This window comes from Eublepharis macularius, chromosome 1 (assembly GCF_028583425.1).
Source record: "Eublepharis macularius isolate TG4126 chromosome 1, MPM_Emac_v1.0, whole genome shotgun sequence".
Lineage (NCBI taxonomy): Eukaryota > Metazoa > Chordata > Lepidosauria > Squamata > Eublepharidae > Eublepharis > Eublepharis macularius.
In genome coordinates, this window is record NC_072790.1 from 244,852,423 (window position 1) to 244,859,479 (window position 7,057).

Genomic DNA, 7,057 nt, shown 5'->3' on the forward strand with positions numbered 1-7,057 from the left:
TTGGAAATTAGCTGGAACTTGTTCCTCTCATCTTAGCGTTCTATGCGGAGAGAATATTTTGGTTGGAATTCTCTATTATTTTTTTTGCCCATACCTGCAATGTGAAGTGGTAAAGTCCAAAAAGAGATTTACAACACACAGGGCTACTGTGTGCGTCAAAAAATTGTACAGGTATGGATGGTGGGGAGAGCACACCTTGAAACTGAAAAATTCTTCTTCCCACCTACCTTTCCCACGAAAAGAGATCTCCAGTGAATCAATCAGGAGACTGGATTACTCTGCTGAATGATTCTGCATCTCTAATCATATTTGAGTTAGTGGAGCTTTTTGACCAATGTTAGGAACAGGTATTTGTAATTTATGATTTTCCAAACTGGTCAACACTCCCACGCAGATTCATGAATGGTGTAATTTCTGTGTTACACACTTGGCCAATCTTTTCAACCAAATCATTTTTATTGATACATTTTAGGATATCAGAATGCAATTGCAAAGGATCCAGTCTCTGTCGCTCAGATGTCAAATTCCTCATCCACTGCACTCCAGTCTATTCCATTCCGACCATCACTACAAGTGCTGAAAACAGAACATACCATTTTCTAGATTTCCCTCTACATATGTTTCCCCACATTCCTCTGACTTAATAATCCCAGACAGAAAGCAAAGGTAGGACTTGGGATCCTATGCCCCGAAAGGCAGCAATGCATTTTATGCAACTGCTTGAAAAGGTGGATCACAGATTTTGTAGGCATACTTGTGCATATATGTGTGTATGTGTGAGAGTGAGTGTGTAGAGTATGACTCTTTGCAAGGCTTAATAGAGATAGAAACTTCCAAAAAACATAATCATTTGCCCAATTTTAATCCTTTCATAAGGGATGCATATCAGGAGAGTAAAAGGCTACATTTTAATGAACAGAAGGTCTAAAATTACGGAGATTATTTTTAGCAAAGATGATTTGGGGATGAGTAAGGATTTGCTTTGGGTGAGTGCTATTAAATCTCTAGTCCTTGAAGGCATCTATTTCAGGTTCTGGGGGAAGACCTTCTGCTGTATCTCTTGAGAAAATCCTCCACTGCAGCAGCCACCACTGCTTCTTCTGCCACCACAGCATCCACCGCTGCTGCTACTGCTTCTGCCACCACAGCAGCCACCACCACTACGGCTGCCACCACAGCAGCCACCACTTCTACTGCTACTGCTGCCTCCACAACATCCTCCGCTGGGCTGGACTGTTTCAGAAGATCCTCCACCGCAGCAACCGCTGCGACTTCCACCGCAACAGCTTGCTCCTCTCTGTTGTTGTTGGCTCATCTTTTCTCTTGCTTGAGTAACCCTAGAGGGCACAAGAGAGAAAGAGAGAGCTAGAATTGAGATTTTGCATCAGGGCTCTATATTGAAACATTCCTTTGCTTTGCTAGTAAGGCCCCTTCCAACAATTCTTGTTCACCTTTTTAAAGGTGATTCTTAGATGTCACTCTCTTTCTTAGACACACAAAGCAAGTCAAGATCAAAAAGGAAGGACCGATGCAGAAATATTCATCTTTGTTGAGCCTGTTTGGTGTAGTGGTTAAGAGCAGCAGAACTCTAATCTGGAGAACCGGGTTTGATTCTCCACTCCTCTGCTTGAAGCCAGCTGGGTGACCTTGGGTCAGTCACAGCTCTCTCTGAGCTCTCTCAGTCCCACCCACCTTTTAGGGTGATTGTTGTGAGGATAATAATAACACACTTTGTAAACTGCTCTGAGTGGGCCTTATGTTGTTTTGAAGGGTGGTATATAAATCAAATGTTATGAATCAAATGTTGTTAGTGGGAAGAGAGGGGCTATCTTTCTGCCATTACATTCACAACAGCTTACATGACAAGCACTTTCTCTCAAATTCACCTTGAGACATAAAATATACACTAAATAGCCAATCATCTGGATTGTCAGTGGATGAATGTCACATCCTGTCTGTAAAACACAGGGGCATCTCCAGCCAGAAAAAACAGTCCTTGTGTTAGATGTTTTTTTAAAAAAATTAGTCTCAACAGAAACTTACAATAGAATCCTAGACAGAGGTACACCCTTCAAAGGACTTCAGTGTTCCTAGAAAGGAGTAACTCTTTCCAGGATAGCACACTTGTTTTCTGCCCATGTTCTTTTCTGCCCATTATGGATATCCTATTCTGTGCTTTTGTTTTTAGGAAGTTAGTCCTTTCATCCAATCAAACTGAAGGGATTCTTTAAGACATGTCAAATATTTCCATCAATGTTGCCCTAAGTATGCGATCTTTTGAGAAAAGCTCAATTGTCCTTTAAACTACTGGTCATTATGAGCATAGAGAGAAAATGCAAAGAGAAAAAAGCAAATAATTAATAAAAAACAACAATAACAAAAATAAGAAGAAGATTTGAATTATATACCACCCTTCAGGACAACTTACTGTCACAGTCAGAGTGGTTTAGAAACTGTATTATTATAATTATCCTCATGACAATCACTCAGAGAGGCAGGTGTGGCTGAGAGAGCTCCAGAGAACTGTGACTAGCCCAAGGTCACCCACCTGGCTTCAAGGGGAGGAGTGGGGAATCAACTCAGTTCTCCAGATTGTTGTCTTGCCACTCTTAACCACTACACCAAACTACCTCTCAAAGAAGCAATAAAATCAGTAGTCCAAGTTAATTCCTAGAGGGTGTGATTTCTAAGTTAAGTACTGTAACCTTTGTTTTAGGCAGGACAACATTGAGCTGATGGACCACTAATTTAACTCATTCAAATCCTATGTTGTCATGGAGGGACTTTACCCTGTTGGTGGAATGTATGTTTCGTGTGCAGAAAGTCCCAAGTTCCACCTTTGATATCTCTAGTTAAAGAGACATAGATATTTTCATCCCTGAGAAATGATCCAGGGAAGCATTTGGGCCGCAACTAAACAGAGTAGGAAAGAAAAAAATGCTTGGAAGCCAACTTTGATTCTTTAAGACTGTTTGGAATTACCTACATGCCAAATATGCCAACTAGCAAAGAGGTCCCACGATAATTATAGCTAGCCTACCCACCCACACAAATAAATATTCAAAATTTGTTTCCTATTGACTGTTAGAGAGACCAAAAATGACCCATCTCTTTTACAGTTTCTATCCAAGTCTCCCTGCTAGGCACTGCAGAATGAGATTTCACAGGACTGTTCAACAGATAAAGCCAAGAATGGCAAAGAGAAGAGGGGTCTTTGTACTCACCCTGCTGATCACCAAGATGTCAAAGCAATCGAAGTCGAGTGAATGAGAAGCGTCTAGAAAGAAGATCCATTTATACTATCTGTCAATGTTCCATTTCATAAACGAGGCACGTGGCGAAACTGCCATTTCTCAAAGGAGCCGCAGCTCGTGCTTAACTCTGTCCCCATTTTGCACTCATTGTTTTGACTCATACAAGCATGTGATGAGTATCTTTAGTGGCCTGTCCTTCAGTCTGTGTATGGATCTGAAGCTGGTACATGTATCGGCCTTCTGTCACCTGATAACTATCACTTGTTTCAAATATGTGGGTGTTACAGAGTCTTTCCCAATATTTTTGGCATCTCATTTGAATTGATAGAATGAGTCACTAATTGGAGGGGATTGTTCTTCCATGTGAACATCCTTCCTCTTATAAACAGATGACATATAATGTGAGCTCCATGGAAATCATACTTCTCATGACTTTTGTGATGTAAACCTTTTTTGTTCCTTTATTGCCCGTGATATGCAATCTAGACTGAACATAGCCTACGGCTTCAAGATTTAATATCAGAGATATTTCCTGGTTTAAGCACCCGTTGGCAGCATGAAATGTAATGGCATAAGAAAGGAAATAGTTTTGAGTTTAAAGCGGTTTGTGAGGAATAAAAATATAGAAAAAGCACTGGAAGAAGGGGGTCAAATGAAAGAGATTCTGCATGAGAAGGAAAGCATGAGAAACTTCTTCTGGGCCAGCAGGAAGCTCTTGATATCATAGAATCTGTCTACGTGGATGTACTAAAGCCAAGAGTTGCCCAGTTATATGCACTGAGGGTTATCAGCCGGCCACTTTTCTCCACTGTCAGCACAGATGGGGGGAGGAGTGACATTGTATGAAGTCACATCTGGTTGTTGTGACATTTAGAGATGGGCACGAACAGCAATATGAACGAAAAAAAGCCACAAACAGCCCAATCAACTGTTCGCGAACAATCTGTTTGTCAGGCCCCATTCTAAACGAACAGGTGGTTGTTGCAAGCCTCGTTTGTTGCTGTTCATTGCTGTTCGTCAAGCCAGACAGTTTGGCACCGCAATCAATTCCCTTGGCAACTTAGGCATGGATTGTCTGAACTCTGTCTGAACTCCTGCTGTTACCCTGGAAACCCCAAACTAAGCCCAATTTAGCTTGATAGGCAGGTCTTCCTTTCAAGTGTGGAGCTCCAAATTTGTTACAAGGAAGCAAGGAGTAGGGGGGAGGGGGGCTCCCAGCTCTGCTTTTGCAGACAGGGAGGGAGAGACAGTTGCTGTTGGCATTTTGAGAGAGAGACAGGGAGAGTGCATTGGAACTTGAATTTTCTTTGTGTGTGGTGGTGTGGTAGAATAGGGATTTACCTCTTCAAGTTCCAGGGCTTCTGCCAGGCTCTGGGCCAAGCTATTATTTATTTATTTTATTCAGTTTATACCCCACCCTCCCCACAGATGGGCTCAGGGCGACTTAGCCGATTATTAATAGCAACATAGCCCATTGTGGGGGGGAAATACAACGGGATCTAGAAAGGGGAGGGCGGGCAGGCAGGCATTCACTCCTCCTCTGTCACTGATTACAGCTGGTGAAGGACAGGGGGTGGGCATTGCCATTTGCTCCACACCTGATCTGCCTGGTCTTGGGCAGGTGAAGGGGTAGTGGGCTATCAGCTCCATGCCTGATACATGCATTGCCTCCTGTTCTACACCTATGGCTGGGAGAAGGGGGAAAGGCATTTTTACCTGCTCCGAGCATGATCCCAACTGGGTGAAGTGGGGGTGGGCATTGCCACCTGTCCCCTGTTGGGTGAAGGGAGAAACAGGCATTGCCACCTTCTCTGCACATGATTCTGACAAGTGAAGGTGGATGGTGAGCTTTACTACCTGCTCTGCTCCTGATCCTAGCTGCATGAAGGGGCTGTTGGCATTGCCACTTGTTCTGTTCCTGATTCCTGCAGGTTGGGAGGGGGCAGGCATTGCTGCATGATTGGCTCCTGACTAAAGCTGGGTGAAGATAGGGAGGGCATTGCTACCTGCTCAGTGGCTTACTCCAGTAGATTGAAGAGGGTGAGCATTGCCACCTTCTCCACACCTTTTCCCAGCTGGGTGAAGGGAAAAAGGGTGTTGCCTCCTGCTCTGCACCTGATCCCAGCCAGGTGAAGGCACAAGTTGGGCATTGTCACCTGTTCCACTCCTGATCCCAAATGGGTGATGGTGGGGGGTGAGCATTGGCACCTTCTCCGCCATGTATACCAACCGTGTTAAGACAGGGGAGGACAATGCCGCCTGCTCCACTCCTAATACCAACTGAGTTAAGTAGGGGGATGGGCATGGCCACCTGCTCCGCTCCTAATACCAGCTGTGTTAAGTCAGGAGGAGGGCATTGTCATCTCCATTCCTGATCCCAGTCGGGTGAAGGATGGTGGGCATTGCCATCTGCTCCTCTCCTGATCCCAGCTGGGTGAAGTGAGTGAGCATTGCCACCTGCTCTGCTCCTAATACCTGCTGAGTTAAAGCAAGGGTGGGCAAAGCCACTTGTTCTGCTTCTGATCCCAGCTGGGTGAAAGGGGGTGTGTGCATTGCGAAGTGCTCCGCTACTAATACCAGCTGGGTTAAGGTCGGGGTGGCATTGTCACCTGCTCTGCTCCTAATACCAGCTGGGTTAAGGCAGGTGTTGGGCATTGCTACGTGCTCTGTTCCTAATACCATCTGGGTTAAGGTGTGTGTGGGGGTGGGCATTGCCATCTGTTCCACTCCTAATACCAACTGGGTTAAGATGGGGAGAGGGCATTGCCACCTGCTTTGCTCCTAATACCAACTTGGTTGAGTTGGGGTGGGTGGGTGCCACTTGATCTGCAACTAATATCAGCTGTGTTAAGGTAGGGATGGTATTGCCACATGATCTGCTCCTAATATCAGCTGTGTTAAGGTGAGGATGGTATTGCCACCTTCTCCACTCCTAATTTCTGCTGGGTTAAGTTGGGTGATGGTCATTGACACCTGCCTCGCTTCTAATACCAGCTGGGTGAAGGTGGGACGTTGGCATTGCCACCTGCTCCCATCCTGCTCCTGGTCTGGGCTTCCCACCATAGAATGTTTTCTGGAGGGATGTGGTGCCTTGCCTAGGCTTCCCTCCATGGCAGTGCTCTCTGATGGTGCACGAGGGTATAAAGTGAGTTGTCTGAAATATGCTTACTCAATTATATAGTAAGATTGGTACATTTCCTGCTGCCTCCTCAGGTAGGGTTTCTGGAAATGGTGTGGTAGGGATCTTAATGGCTGGAGGAGAGCCTGCTGGCCCCTACGAACAACGAGCATGTTTGTGAACAGGTCGTGCTCGTCATTGTTCATTGTTCGTGGATGGCAACAAACAACGAACACCATGTTTGTTTGTTTTTTCTGTTTGTGCTCATGTCTCGTGACATCACAATGCTCTAGGAATTGCCCAGTCTTAATGGTAGAAAACATACAATTTGGGGAAATTCCTAGAGCATCATGATGTCACTTTTAGGTACCTCTAGAAGTGACTTTGTGATGTGACTACCTATTTTTGCTTCTGCTGGAGAGAAGTGTGGTGGTGGGAACCCAGGTTGATGTTGTGGTACATGAATTTATCCATACATTCTCAATTTCATCATTGCTGTGTTACCCCAAGACACACACACACTGAAAACCACAACCCCCTTAGCCCCTTCCATTCCTAGGGCTTTATGCAGCTGGGGTTGTAAAGAAAAAAATGTTTAAGAGTATAGGAAGCCCTTTTGATAGCTAGGTTGGAGGCTTCCTTGGCTGGAGAAATTCCCTCCCCCCTTTTGGAGAGGCTTTTCACT

At 44.9% G+C, this 7,057-nt stretch overlaps 1 long non-coding RNA gene across 1 annotated transcript; it reads right to left on the reverse strand.

The window, feature by feature from the left end:
• Positions 1–845: 845 nt before the first annotated feature.
• On the reverse strand, positions 846–3,288 carry LOC129338655 (uncharacterized). The gene is made up of 2 exons (XR_008597964.1): positions 3,225–3,288; positions 846–1,337 (listed from the first exon to the last, which is right to left on the reverse strand). It is a non-coding gene; the product is annotated as an uncharacterized LOC129338655 (long non-coding RNA).
• Positions 3,289–7,057: the final 3,769 nt, after the last annotated feature.